The 16048-nt window shown below is 39.2% G+C and overlaps 1 non-coding gene and 1 pseudogene across 1 annotated transcript; one reads left to right on the forward strand and one right to left on the reverse strand.

The window, feature by feature from the left end:
- Positions 1 to 4463: 4463 nt before the first annotated feature.
- LOC136387980 (cytochrome c oxidase subunit NDUFA4 pseudogene) lies at positions 4464 to 4801 on the forward strand (annotated as a pseudogene).
- Positions 4802 to 14521: 9720 nt separating this feature from the next.
- TRNAT-UGU (transfer RNA threonine (anticodon UGU)) lies at positions 14522 to 14597 on the reverse strand. Its single transcript has one exon. It is a non-coding gene; the product is annotated as a tRNA-Thr (tRNA).
- Between the last annotated feature and the right edge of the window lie 1451 nt (positions 14598 to 16048).

The raw sequence follows: 16048 nt of genomic DNA on the forward strand, positions 1-16048 counted from the left end.
GAAAGAAGAAAGAAAGAGAAAGAAAGAAAGAAAGAAAGAAAGAAAGAAAGAAAGAAAGAAAGAAAGAAAGAAAGAAAGAAAGAAAGAAAGAAAGAAAGAAAGAAAGAAAGAAAAGAGGAAGGGAGGGAGGGAGGGAGAAAGAAGGGAGGGAGGGAGGGAGGGAGGGAGAGAAAGAAAAAGAAAGAAAGAAAGAAAGAAAGAAAGAAAGAAAGAAAGAAAGAAAGAAAGAAAGAAAGAAAGAAAGAAAGAAAGAAAGGAAGAAAGAAAGAAAGAAAGAAAGAAAGAAAAGAAAAGAAAGAAGAGAGAAAAAAAGACCAGGGAATATCTGTGGTTGAAATTTGTCCTTCTCTATCCCTAATGCAACTTTGTGTGCCTGAGTCATTCATATAAATGGGCAAAGGTTCAGAGAACAGGTTGAGGGAGTAGGACCTTTTGTTTAAGATCAAGACTTCCAAAGGGCAAAGTGTATTAGGCAGATTGCTGAGTGGATTAGGGATATGATATTGGGTCACATCCCTAGAGGGTGCTCAAAGCCATACAATTTACTATGTCCCATATTTCAAAAACATGCTTTTTGACCCCACTTCTTCTTGCAAATGCTGCTTTATTTCTTAGTTCCATTTTACAATGAGATTTCTCAAATGGTTGTCTGTTCTCTATTTTATTCTTTATTCTCCTATTCCCTCTTAAATTCACACCAATCAGACTTTGTCCCAACAACTTTGGCAAACTTATCAAACTTCATGTTTCCAAATCCAATGATTATTTTCAGTTTCATCTTGTTAACCTCTTAGCAGTGTTGACAGAGTTGACCACTTCTTTTTTCTTGAAATAGTTCTTCACTTGGCATCCAAAACATCATATCCTTTTTATTTTCCTTCTATCTCATAGACCTCTCCTTCTGAGGTTTCACTGTTGATTCCTCCTCCTCAACATTTATTGGAGTCCATCAAGGCTTAATGTTCAAACTTCTCCTTCTACCTTCCTTTCTCAGATTATCTCATCCAGTCTCATGGTATCGATATGTTTATGACTCCCAAAAATCTTATCTCTAGGCCTGACCTCTAAATGTAGTCTAAACTCAGTAACTTTTCCAGCACCTTCTTGGCGAGTGTACATGTTTGATACTTTCTTCCCCCAAACCTGTTTCTCATATAATTTATCATATTTTAATAAATGACAACTCCATTCTATCAGTTTCTCAGACCAAAAAATCAACCTGGATGCCTCTTTTTCTAATACCTTACATCTAGTCCCTATGGATAACCTATATTTTCTATCTTTAAAATATAACTTGAATCTGGCCATTTCTTATCACAACATCTACTATCCTAGTTCAAGCTACCATGACTCTCAACTGAATTAGTTAATGGCCTTCTCATTTATCTTCCTGTGTTCATATCTTCATATTCCCACATCGTCTATTGTTTAGACAGAGTCATAATGATCTTTTCAAAACATGTCACTCTTGCACAACTTTCCCAGCTTCCTATTCCTGAATTTCCAATCAGAGAAAAAAAATGTTACATTTTTTAGTGCTTGTCTTTGGGTATAACTGGATATTTCTTTGGCAAAAGTTTAAACTAAGAAATTTGTATTATTTTTCTATTGTTGCTTAACACATTACCACATATTTATTGGCAAAACAATACAAACTTATTCTCTTACATCACTAAAGTTCATAAGTCTAAAATCAAGGTATCAGAAGGGTTGTGTTTCTTCTGGAAGCATTAGGGAAGAATACAGTTGCAGAAGGAATGAAGAAAAAGGGGCAGAAACAACATTTGAAGAAATAATGGCTGGAAACTTCTTAGATTTGATGAAAGATGTGAATCTTCCTATCCAAAAATCTCAATGAACTTCAAGCAAATAAACTCAAAGACATAAACACCAAGACACACTATAAATCACACTGTCAAAAATCAAAGACAAAGAGAGTCATGATGGCAGCAAGAGAGAAAAGATGTGTCATGTAGAAGGGATCAACAATAAGATTAACAGTTGATTTTTCATCAGAAACTAATGGAGGCCATATGCTGCAGAATGACATTTTAAATTGCTTAAAAAGCAAACAAACAAACCTTGTCAAGTCTTATCTGTAGTGATACATGGATAAAGTGTCAACCTGGAACACTTAGGTCACTGGTTCAAAACCTGGGGTTTGCCCTGTCAAGGTACATACCTGTTCTTCTCCCACCACCTTTCTTTCTCCTCTCTCTAAAAGCAATAAATAAAATCCTTTTTTTCTTTTCTTTTCTTTTTCTTTTTTATTAACTGAGAAGAGGGGAGGCAGAGAGACAGACTCCTGCATGTGCCCCAACCAGGATCCATCCAGCAAGCCTCCTTCTGGAGATGTTCTGCACATCTGGGGCCATTGCTCCATTGCTCAGAAACCAAGCCATTTTTAGTGCATGAGGCAGAGGCCACAGAGCCATCCTCAGTGCCTGGGGCCAACTCACTTAAACCAATCAAGCCATGACTGCAGGAAGGGAAAAGAGAGAGAGAGAGAGAGAAGGGGGAAGGAGAAGGGTGGAGAAGCAAATGGTCACTTCTCCTGTGTGCCCTGACTGGGAATCAAACCTGGGACATCCACACGCTGGCCAGTGCTCTACCACTGAACAAATCAGCTAGGGTTAATAAATAAAATCTTAAGTTAAAAAAAATGATAATCAAGAACTCAATACTTTGCAAAATAATCCTTCAAAAATTAAGGAAATATGTTTTTTACAGCATTATTCACAATAGTCAAAGTGTGGAAGCAACCTAAATGTCCATCAACAGATGCATTTATAAAGAAAATGTGGTAAATACATATCATGGAATATTATTGTCTTAAAAAAAAGGAAATCTTGTCATATACTACAACATGGATAAAACTTGAAGACATTATTCTAAGTGAAATAGGCCAATCATAAAAAGATAAATACTGCATGATTCCCCTTATATGAGATAACTGAAGTCATCTAATTCATAGAAACAGAGAGTAAAGTAGTGGTTTATAGGCATTTAGAGGAGGATAAAATGGGAGTTGTTGTTCAGTGGGTATAGAGTTTTCATTTCTTTTAATTTATTTTTATTTTTATTGATTTGAGGGAGAAGGAAAAAGGGAGAGAGGGAGGAGAGAGATGAAAAGCATCAACTTTGTAGTTGTTTCACTTTAGTTGTTCATTAATTGCTTCTTTTACATGCTTTGACCAGGGTGCTCAAGCTGAGCCAATGATGCCTTGCTCAAACCAGCGACCATGCAGTCAAGTTGATGATCCTGCACTCAAGCCAGTGACCCCATGCTCAAGCTGGCAAACTTGCACTCAAGCCAGCAATCTCAGTGTTTCGAACCCGGGACTTCAGTGTTCTGGGTCAATGCTCTATCCACTGCATTACCACTGGTCAGCCACTGGGTAGAGAGTTTTTAGTCTCTCTAGAGACTAAAGATAAAAAAGTTCTTGAGAGCTGTTGTACAACCATGTGTATATAGATAAGAACTTTTACGTATACTTTTTAAGTTGATGAATTTATGTTAACATGTTTTTGTTACAGGAAGAAACCTCAAAAAAAAAAAAAAAAAAAGAGAGAAATCAAGACTTTCTTAGGGAAACAAAAGCTGAGTGATTGTTTCTAGTAGACCTTTCCCTACAAGAAATGCTAAAGGGAGTCTAGGCTGAAATTAAAGGACACTAGACAGTAACTCAAAACCATACAGAGAAATAAAGAACACTGGTAAACATAACTACATAGCTAAATATAAAAGTCAGTTTTAAAGATTTTTGGTCACAGCTTCTCTTTGTAGTCTATTTTATTTAAAAGTCAGCCATGTAAAACAAATATTATAAATTTAAAACAATAATTATTTATTTTGCTAGATACAAAATATATAAAAATGTAACTTGAGAAAAGAACATAAGAGGGGAGGAGTTATAAGAAACAAAGTTGTAATATAATAATGAAAATAAATTGGTATTAATTTAAACTATCTTATTATAAATTAAGATGTCAATTGCAATCCCCAGAGCAACCATTAAGGAAATAGCTAAAACATATATAATAAAAGAATTAAGAATGGGAAAAAGTGGTATACTAGAGAATTGCTATTTAACACAAAAGAAGACAGTAATAGAATACTAAAAGAAGAAAGAAAAACCTATGACATATAGCTAAATAGACAAATCACAAAGTAAATTCTTTTCTATAGGTTATTACATTAAATATAAATGAATCAGACTCTTAAATTTAAGGCAGAAATTGGTAGAACAGACAAAAAAATTGACCCAACTTCATGCTGAAGAGACCCATTTTAGATCACAAATATATGGAGTCACAAATAGAGAATAAAAAAATGGGAAAAGATATTTCAGTAACCAAAAGAGAGCAAGCTGTACCAAAAGGTTAGCTAGAGTGACTATTCTAATATCAGACAAAATAGACTTTAAGGCAAAAATTAGTATATGAAACAAGGACATTGCATAATGGTAAAACGGTCAGCTCATCAAAAAGATACAACAGGCACTGATGACTTGCAGCCAAGTCATGAAGTTTTGTTTTTCTCTAGGTCCTCTGTTGCAACCAAGCTCTGCCAGATTCTCAGTCAAACCAGGAAGCATCCAGGCTTGATACTTCTCTTTTTATTTATTGAAACTGCAGTTACTGGGAAAATTTATGTCTTGTGCCTGGCATTTTGGGATGTCTGTTGAGACAAAAAGAATAACCTGGAACTCTGGAACTAACTGGGTCCCAATGAGCAATTCAAGTTTTACTCAGTGAATGTATATTACACTAACCAAAGAAAGAAGGTCCAGACTTCTAAATGAAATGTTTCACTATCAAGCTACTTAAAAATAAGGTCTTCAGAAGTCATCCACACAATTTTCCACTTAACCAGGAAATAGTTCCTCTCAAAATGCATGAAATTTTGTTGGAGTATTGTGCTGGGGCTTATACTGATTAATAAATGTTTGAAACTTTAAAAAATGATACAATAATTACAAATATATATATATAACAAGCAACAGAGCCCTAAAATGCATAAAGCAAAAACAGAGAATTGAAAGAAGAAATAGATAGTTTAGTAATAATAACTGACAACATCAACACTCTAATTTCAGTAACTGATAGAACTAGACAAAAGATAAATAAGGCAATATAAGACTTTTATATTTTAATATTATTAATATCTATAAATCAACTAATTCTAAAACATTATATGATTTCAATATATTTAACTTTATCAAGATTTGTTTCTTGGCCTAGAGAAAGTCTTATATTGAAGAATGTTCCATGTGCACTTAGGAATAATGTGTGTTCTTATTCTTGGCTAAACTATACTGGTAATGAACAATATGAAAAAAAATAGGAAAATGTTATTTATAATATTATAAAATATAATGAAATGCTTAGGAATAAACTTAACTGAAGAAATGAAAGACTAGTGCACGAAAAGTATAAAACACTGTTAAAAAGAAATTAAAGAGCCTGACCAGGCGGTGGCGCAGTGGATAGAGTGTCGGACTGGGATGCAGAAGGACCCAGGTTCGAGACCCCGAGGTCACCAGCTTGAGCGCGGGATCATCTGGTTTGAGCAAAAGCTCACCAGCTTGGACGCTGGCTCCAGCAAGGAGTTACTTGGTCTGCTGAAGGCTCGCGGTCAAGGCACATATGAGAAAGCAATCAATGAACAACTAAGGTGTTGCAACGCGCAATGAAAAACTGATGATTGATGCTTCTCATCTCTCTCCATTCCTGTCTGCCTGTCCCTGTCTATCCCTCTCTCTGACTCTCTCTCTGTCTCTGTAAAATAAATAAATAAAATTAAAAAAAAAAGAAATTAAAGAAAAATTTGAATAAACGGAAAGACATGTTGTGTTCATAGATTGGCTGATTTAATATTGTTATGATGGTAATATTTCCCAAATTTATAGATTCAATGTAATCTCTGCCGAAATTTTAACTGCCCACTTTTCAGAACTGGACAAACTGATCCTAAAATTCATGTGGACTACCAAGGGACCCAGAATAGTCAAATAATCTTGAAAAGTAACAAAGTTGGAAGATTCACAATTCTAAACTTTACAACTTACTACAAAGCCATAGTAATCAAAACATTGTGATATTAGCACAAGGATAGACATAGATCTATGGAATAGAATTGAGGGTCTAGAAAGAAATCTTCACATGGTTTTGATTTCCAACAAGGGTGCACCAGCATTCAATGGGACAAGAACAGTCTTTTCAACAAATGGTGTTGGGACAACTGAATATCCATATGCAAAAATAATGAACCTGGACACTCACCTCACACCATATACAAAAATTACTTCACACTATATACAAAAATTACCTCACACCATATGCAAAAATTAATTCAAAGAATGGATCAAGATAAAAATATAAGACATAAGATATAAAACTCTTAGAGGAAAATATAGGAACAAATTTCCATTTCTTGAATTTGGCAATGGATTCTTAGATATGATAACATAAGCAAATATATGTTTATATATATAAAATTGAAAAAGAAAAATAGCCTGACCTGTGGTAGCACAGTGGATAAAGCGTCAAGCTGGAGAGCTGAGGTTGCTGGTTCAAGATCCTGGGCTTGCCCTGTCAAGGCACATATAACAAGCAACAACTACAAGTCAATGCTTCCCACTCCTCCCCCACCACCTTTCTTTCTCTCTCTCTTTCTCTCCTCTGTCTAAAATCAATAAATAAAATATTTTTTAAAAAGAAAAGAAAAATAGATGTCAGACTTTATTAAAATAAAATAATTTGTGTGTATTGAAGGACACTATCAAGGAAGTTAAAAGACAACCCATAGAATGGGAGTAAATACTTGCAACTCATATCTGATAAGGATCTAGTAGTCAGAATAGGCACTTAATCTTAGCCAGAAGTCCAGGAAATGATCCAGAATATGTATTTTAAAACAAACAAACAACAATAATAAGAGAACTCTTAATAACAAAAAGACAATCTAATTTAAAATTAGCAAAGCATTTAAATCAGCAGTTCTCAACCTGTGGATCACGTCGCGACCTACAGGTTGAGAACCGCTGATTTAAATGGAGATATCTCCAAAAAAGATATATGAATTACCAATAAGCATACGAAAAATGTTTTCTTTTTTTTTTTCTTTTACAGCGACAGAGAGAGAGAGTCAGAGAGAGGGATAGACAGGGACAGACAGACAGGAACGGAGAGATGAGAAGCATCAATCATCAGTTTTTCATTGCGCGTTGCAAAACCTTAGTTGTTCATTGATTGCTTTCTCATATGTGCCTTGACCGCGGGCCTTCAGCAGGCCCAGTAACCCCTTGCTTGAGCCAGTGACCTTGGGCTCAAGCTGGTGAGCTTTTTGCTCAAACCAGATGAGCCCGCGCTCAAGCTGGCGACCTCGGGGTCTCGAACCTGGGTCTTCCGCATCCCGGTCCGACGCTTTACCCACTGGGCCACCGCCTAGTCAGGCTCAAAAAATGTTTAATAACAATATTTAAAGAAATGCAATTCAGAACCAAAATGAGACTCCATGTCACATCTACTAAGGTGGTTATAATTTAAAATATGAAAATAGTAAGTGTTAACAAAGATATGGAACAATTGGAACTCTTATAAGTTGCTGGTAGGAATGTAAAATGGTGCAGCTATTTTGAAAAACAATTTAGCAGTTTCTTATTACCATTTATATTCAATATGATTTTGTATTTTTTTATTATTTTTTATTTATTTATTCATTTTAGAGAGGAGAGAGAGAGAGGAGAGAGAGAGACAGAGAGAGAGAAGGGGGGAGGAGCTGGAAGCATCAACTCCCATATGTGCCTTGACCAGGCAAGCCCAGGGTTTTGAACCGGCAACCTCAGCATTTCCAGGTCGACGCTTTATCCACTGTGCCACCACAGGTCAGGCCAGCAGTTTCTTAAGACTACCACAAGACTCAACAATTCTACTTCTCCTAGGTATATACACAAAAGATTGAAAACAATTGATCAGATAAAAATGTGTAGAGAAATGTTCATAGCAGCATTATTCATAATAGCCAAAAATTGAAAACAACCCAAAATGCTCATAACCAATGGATAAATAAATAAAATGTGGCATATCCACATAATGGAATATTGTTTGGTAATAAAAAGAAATGAAGATCTGATACATACTACAACATGAATGACCCTTGAAAAGAGTAGGCTAAGTGAAGAAAGCCAGACACAAAGCCACAGATTACTATTTTGTTCGTATGAAATGTCCAGCATAGGCAAATCTATAGAGACATAAAGCTGATTAAGGTTTTCCCAGGGGCTTGGTGAGGGAGGAAGATGTGGTATGAATGAATGCCTAATGGTATAAGGTTTCTTTCTTGTGGGATAATTTGTGGGGCACAAAACATAAATTTCCGCCTACCTTTCTAAGTTCTTCTGGCTGGGCTAATAATCAAATTAATGTGAGAAAGATTAATAGGAGAAAACATCCAAATTCATTACATATGTACATATGGGGGTTACATAAGAATATAAGACCCAAGAAAACACTGGGCTGTTGAGGCTTATACATCATTCTAGGCTAAAGAAAGGGAGGCAGGGGTCTTGGATTTCAAAGGGAAAGTGGGTAATTCACAGGTAGATGAAAAAAGGCAAACACGTGGTAAAGAAATTTTTGTTGGGCCGTTCTGAAGTAATGGTGCACAGAAGGGACAACAGACAAACTCTGCTAAATTTCTTTCTGCCACACTTAGTTTATATTATGATTCTAAGGTGTTGCTCTCTTCCTTTAAACAGTTTTTTTTTTTTTTCTAAATAAAAAAGAATTTCTGTCTGAATTCCTTTAAATAGATAAGCTGGAGGGTCAAAGGTTCTTTCTGAGGTTTTTGTTTATTTATTTATTTATTTATTTATTTATTTATTTTGCATTTTTCTGAAGCTGGAAACACGGAGAGACAGTCAGACTCCCGCATGCGCCCGACCGGGATCCACCCGGCATGCCCACCATGGGGCGACGCTCTGCCCACCAGGGGGTGATGCTCTGCCCATCCTGGGCGTCACCATGTTGCGACCAGAGCCATGTTGCAACCAGAGCCACTCTAGCGCCTGGGACAGAGGCCACAGAGCCATCCCCAGCGCCCGGGCCATCTTTGCTCCAATGGAGCCTTGGCTGCGGGAGGGGAAGAGAAAGACAGAGAGGAAGGCGCGGAGGAGGGGTGGAGAAGCAAATTGGCGCTTCTCCTGTGTGCCCTGGCCGAGAATCGAACCCGGGTCCTCCGCACGCTAGGCCGACGCTCTACCACTGAGCCAACCGGCCAGGGCGGTTTTTGTTTATTAATAATCAGCTTAAATTCAATATCTCAAAAAGCATATTTTAAGGTGACAAATTCTGGTCCCCCTCAGTGTTCTAGGGTTAGATAGTAGTGAGGGTTGTGCAATATTGTGAATGTATTAAAATCATTCAATTGGATATATACTTTAAGATTATTAAAAAGGTAAACTTTTTGTTATGTAAATTTTACCTACATTTTAAAAAATTTAGTCATAAATTGACTTTATCAACATGAAAAGTTCTTTTCACCAAAGACATTTGTGGTGAGAAAAAACCACCTGTATAGAAAAGGTGTAAAAGATATAAACAGACAACTCTTTAAAGAAATAAAAATAGCCATAAAGATACAAGAAGACTCTGAACTAAATTAGAAAACAGAACAATGAAAATTATAACAATTTTCTTTGTAGCATTATAAGAATTTTCTTTATAGATTTGTAAAATAGAGAAAATTTGAAATTATCAAGAATGGCTAAGGGTTAGAAAAAGAGAGCACCTCATATACTGCTAATAGTATTTTCAATTGCAATTATTTTAGAGGGCAATTTGGCGGTAGTGTTAAAAAATTTTAATATACACACTCTGTGACTCGGCAATTTTACTCCATATTCACTGCAAAGAAATAGCAGTAGAGGTGCACAAAAAGTCTGTTGTAGCATTTTTTTTGTAAATACAAAACTAAAAAACCAGCCAATGGGTATGGAGAAATAAATTGTGGTAGACTCATACCACAAAATACTATAACAAAAACAATGTTATAGTATGGAAAGATGTTAATATGGAAAGATTCCTAAGATATAATATAATATTAAGTGGGGAAAAAGCAAGTTTCAGAACATTGTTCATTTATATAAAATCTACAAAAATCTTAAAAACCAAACTACCAAATAATTTTGTTTCCTGTGGGAATGAATATATGTAGTATGTACGTAGTTAGGTATGCATGTGTATGTTGGGGGAAAACCACAAAATTCTGAATTCAGAATTGATTCTGAGGAACTAACACATAGCCTTATTTAAATTCATAAGAGCTTTAATGGGGTAAATTTACATACACAGGCAAGGCAGATACTTCCAGGATGGAGGGCCAGGAGAAATCCACACGCCTCCCTGGACAGTCTTTTTCAAAGGGAATTATTAGCAGAGGTTAATAACAAAACTAGCTGGTGAGTAGACATTCCTAGAGAACAATGAATCACTAAGTTAAAAACTAATATCAGGCAGTTACTACACTCTATACATCAATTAACCTTCTTCCTGGGGGCATGACGTTCATCTTGGGCAGCATTCTGGTTTTTCAGGGTAGTCAGCCATAGGTGAGGTTACAGATTTAAACACTTCACCAGGAGTTAAACAGTCATGGAGAGTTCAACATCTCCCAGATGCCTTTGCTGCTGGAGCCATATTACATCTCTAAAGTGAGTTTCCCTACACTCTACCCCAGATGTAATACTGGTCCTTCCATTCTATGGGACAGTGTATGCAAATCCCCCTGGACCCTTTGCATCATAATGTTTGGAGTGTGAGGGCACAGCAACAGAGATGCCCAGTGTGATCAACGAACAGATAACAATAATGCAACAAAATAATGCAATTCCTAACTGCTGAATAGTTGAGATTCCGCTAGTCATTTGGGTCAGAACAAGGGATATATTCTGATGATTATCAGGAATATATACACAACAGTCAGTAAGTACAGTATAAGGGTCCAAGTTCCTTCCTGAGTAGATTAAGTACATCTAAAGCCATGCGGTTCTGTAACACTACTTTTCTCATTTGTGTAATTTCTTGATCTTAAGGAGCTATGGCATACTTAGAACTATTAAGGACTTGGGCAGTATGATTAGCTCATGCTGTAATCTGCCATTCTAAACTAGAGTGGCTACAGGTGGGGAGAAAAGTGATAAAGGATACATCCACCATGCTGCATGCTTGTTTCTCCTCAACCAGGCACGTCTGGCAGGCCAGTATTCGGGGGAGGAGGGTGGTGTTCAGAGCCTTCCAAATGTATCCAGACAAATACAGCCACTTGAATGTTCATGTACCTGTCCAGTTGTATGGTAGGTAGGGCCAGTCATAAGTGCCACGTGTCCATAGCCACCCTGTGGGTGCTGGATAAGCTCCAGTTCTATTAGGTGTTTGGTGTTAGAGCCACTGAGTCGCATTCAAGGTTATATTAATTAAGCAATCAATAGGGGCTAAAGCACCCCTAAAGCAATTCCCATTAGAAGTAGGAGGTGCGATGGGCAAAAACTACAGTAACTGGGGATAGCCACCCTAAGCCATGCCAAGTGCAAGTGTACAAGACTGGACCAGAACGATTAACCTGTTACCACATGAAGATAGATACCCTATTTCCCCACGTATACAACGCTCTCATGTATAAGACACACCTTAATTTTGGGGCTCGAAATTTGAAAAAAAAAAAGTATTACATAAAGTTATTGAACTCAAGTTTTGTTCATCATAAAATTCATACAACTCTTCATCACTGTCAAAACTCCCATCCATTACCTTGTCCTCATCTCTGTCTGATGACAACTCACTGTCTTCATATATTGCCTCATCCTCAGTTCCATCTATGGCATTGGAAATGCTACACTTCTTAAATGACTTGACAACCATCTCAATCTTGATATGATCCCGGGGTCATATTGATATTATGCCCAGTACAAAACAGTGAGCGCAAAGATAACAAGCTTGAAAAAGTGAGAAATGCAAGTAAAAAAATCTACAACCACTGTATAAGACACACCCAGTTTTTAGACCCCAAATTTTTTTTTAAATTGTGCATGTATATACGTAGGGAAATACAGTAATACTACTGAGTTTTATTCCGTGAAGGAGCAAAGAGGAGGCAGGGATTACCTGAGAGAACAAAGGGAATTCTGAAGTGATCCCTGCGGGTTTCCAGCCGGCAAGCGTGCTCCAGGCAGTAAGGTTGGCAGGGTGGATCTTCCATGGGAGTCCAGTCAGCGGCAGGAGAGGGCATTTCTCCACAGACCCAGAAGTCACTCTCATTCTGGAGTGCGGCCAATGCGTGAGCCCAGGTAGCAAAAAGGTTACCTTGTGCACTATGGAAGGAGAAACAAAGAAGTTACAGGCATGAGCAACAGCAAATCATAAGCTTCAGGCAAAACACTGTAGAGGCAACTTTGTCGTCTGTACTAAGGATCATACCTGGAGTAGTTTCTGCCCTGGTTTACAATACCATACCGAATTCCCAGCTGGGAATGGGGCAATTTGGAGTACTAGTGTAAGGAGAGAAATGATAATGTTGTACTTTAAATCACCATAAAAGGTGTGTCCTTAGTGATAGCTCTGATGAGTTTTGTACCAGCAGCCCCTGAGGGGTGTTGGAAGCAACCAACCAAGGAATTATTTGCAAGTTAAGATTTTGTCCCTCCCTGTAATCTCCAATGAGCCCAAACGATCTAGGGGGAACCTGCCATATCCAAGGTACTCGTAGGTGACTAGTCCCTGGCCCTAGGTCACATGGAGCTGTCAACAATGCAGCATTATTTGCTCCAGTAGCGGAATCCATATAGCAATCGAGCTCTCCAGCTAAACCCTTATCGCTGTCAGTGGTCTGCTGGTTAAGAGATGATATGCATTAGGACATGCTTGTCTGGCATAGTGGTTGAGTTCCATCAGAGCTGCTGGCAACCAACATGCTCACCCATTTAAAGAGTGGGTTTCTCTTCCCAGAGCCTTTTTTTTTTCTTTTTTTTTTTTTCTTTTTTGTGGCAGAGACAGAGAGAGTCAGAGAGAGGGAGAGATAGGGACAGACAGACAGGAAGAAAGAGAGATGAGAAACATCAAGTCTTTGTTGCAGTTCCTTAGTTGTTCATTGATTGATTTCTCATATGTGCCTTGACCGGGGGGCTACAGCAGACTGAGTGACCCCTTGCTCGAGCTAGCGACCTTGGGCTCAAGCTGGTGAGCCTTGCTCAAACCAAATGAGCCCGCGCTCAAGCTGGCAACCTTGGGGTCTTGAACCTGGGTTCTCCACATCCCAGTCCAATGCTCTATCCATTGTGCCACCGCCTGGTCAGGCCGCAGAGACTATTTCAACAGTCCATTCATACTCTCAATTAATCCAACAGCTTTAGGATTATAAGGCAGATGGAAGTGCCATATTATATTGTTGTTGGCCCATCCTTAGACCTGATGACCAATGAAATGAGTCCCCTGGTCACTGTCAATGTCTGTGGGCCATATGTACATAGCACATAATTGCCATCTCAATGTGATGGCCTTCTGGGTTGCTTTCTTGCTAAGGTATGTTTGTAATAGGCTAATGGCAATGTTTTCTATTGTTTGTTTGTGACAGAAACAGAGAGAGGGACAGATAAGGACAGACAGATAGGAAGGGAGAGAGATGAGAAGCATCAATTCTTTGTTGTGGCTCCTTAGTTGTTCATTGATTGCTTTCTCATATGTGCCTTGATGTAGGGGGTGGGGCTACAACAGTGTGAGTGACCCCTTGCTCAAGCCAGCGACCTTGGGCTCAAGCCAGTGACCATGGGGTCGTGTGTATGGTCCCACGCTCAAGCCAGCAACCCAGCACTCAAGCTGAATGAGCCTGTACTCAAGACAGCGACCTTGGGGTTTTGAACCTGGGTCCTTTGCGTCCCAGTCTGATGCTCTGTCCACTGCACCACCACCTGGTCAGGTGGCCAGTGGCAATGTTAATGAATGTTAAAGCCTATCTGCAGTTCTGAGACAGAGGCAAGGGCCCAATGCTTTCTGCTTGAGATGCCATGGAAACGCTCTCTTGTGTTCCAGTGAACAAGGGGTACACTCCTAGCATGTCTCTTTAATATGAGCATGGGTGAGGCTCATGCCTATCTGTTTGGCAATTTCCCAAAAGGTATGTATATCTTTGTGTTCAGTCTTTCCATGCAACCAATGGGCCACTTCTTTTTTTTTTTTTTTTTGTATTTTTCTGAAGTTGGAAACAGGGAGGCGGTCAGACAGACTCCCACATATGCCCGACTGGGATCCACTCAGCATGCCCAGCAGGGGGCAATGCTCTGCCCATCTGGGGCCTCGCTCTGTTGCATCCAGAGCCATTCTAGCGCCTGAGGCAGAGGCCACAGAGCCATCCTCAGTACCCGGGCCAACTTTGCTCCAGTGGAGCCTTGGCTGTGGGAGGAAAAGCGAGAGACAGAGAGGAAAGAGAGGGGGAGGGGTGGAGAAGCAGATGGGCGCTTCTCCTGTGTGCCCTGGCCGGGAATTGAACCCGGGACTCCTGCACACAAGGCCGACGCTCTACCACTGAGTCAACCGGCCAGGGCTGGGCCACTTCTTGAGGGTCACTGCTACCCTATATTTGTCAGACCTGGGTCAACTATTCCTCCTCCTGATTCCTCAGAGGGGACATAACACTGTGAGACAGTACATGGTACACTGTGACCTCCAAGCCTCTTATCCTTTTCAAGATCTCATTCAATATTTCAGCTTCCCATATGAGATGGTGCTGAACTTCCCAGTTGTCTTTTTATCATTGCCCCATCCACAAAGTGAGGCCTTTGTAGACAGCCCAGCGGTTAGTCACCAGAGTGATAGGACTCAGTTTTTGCATCAATACCATCCAAGCCCTTACTCGGCCCATCGACTGCTGCTGGCTTCCTTCATCCAGCCATATAAGATTGATACAGCAGTATGGACTGGGGGAAACTTTGTAAAACTCCCAGTAATTCACCGTCTTTCTCCATGATCCATCTGAACTATGTACTAACCAGAGAAGACTGTTAAAAAGATCACAGATAGGACAAATTATGCCCATTCTGTATAGCTTTTTAACTGTAAGCGATATTGTCTCATTGATATTACCTGCCTTGATGCAGAGAGTTTCACACGTCTATTTTGCCTTTCACCTGAGCATGGGCTTGATTGCTTGTATCCACAAACAGAACTCTCCCATCATGGTGGATATTTGGCCTAATTTTGAGCTAAGATACTAATGCCCAAAGTATATTCAAATAAGGGCAAAATGAATGCCTGATAGATCCTTGTGGGCAACGGACCAATCTGCATGCAAAAGGAGACTTGCTTTACCTTTACAGAACTACCGCATAGTCTGGAAATTTATTGATGTTATCATAGATCAGTGTGCATTCTGCTCCAATATTTACTAGAGGCCTGAGGGATGTCAGTCATTTCCTTCTTCTCAGATGAAGAGGGAGAAAGGGATGAATTCCTTATCAGATCCCAGGCCTTTGGATCCCAATTGACTTTAACCATAACCGCCCAGACTCATTGGCACAGCACTAATTTTCCTTTCAGTGTCGTCACCCTGCAGGCTAAGGGTTCTACCTTCTTGTCACTTTCCTGAAAACATTGCAAGAGCCCTTCAGTAGTAACTGGCTGTGCCAGGTGGGCTTCCCTTTCTAAATGGTCACCTTCCAACCTGCAATCCCTAGCAGCACTAGTGCCTTTTTCCCCCAAAAACCTCCAAGTACAAAAGAGGGACCAGTCTATAGCAGCCACTGTAGTCTTAATATCTTTCTTTGTTTTATAAAACTCTGCTATTCCAGCAGACACTTTTGGGGTATCCCTGTACTCACACACCAGTCCCCAAGTATCCAGTGCTTTTTACTAGCTGGCCCAAAGCATGGGTACTTGCCATTCTGGAATTTCCCCCAGCAGAGCCCCTTTTCCTGCCAGCATTGGTGGGTTCTTTGGAATACTGCTCACAGTGCCAATTGTTGGGGGAGAGCCCCAAAAGTATAAATTCAGGATCAAT

Source organism: Saccopteryx leptura, chromosome 1, assembly GCF_036850995.1.
Source record: "Saccopteryx leptura isolate mSacLep1 chromosome 1, mSacLep1_pri_phased_curated, whole genome shotgun sequence".
Classification (NCBI taxonomy): Eukaryota; Metazoa; Chordata; class Mammalia; order Chiroptera; family Emballonuridae; genus Saccopteryx; species Saccopteryx leptura.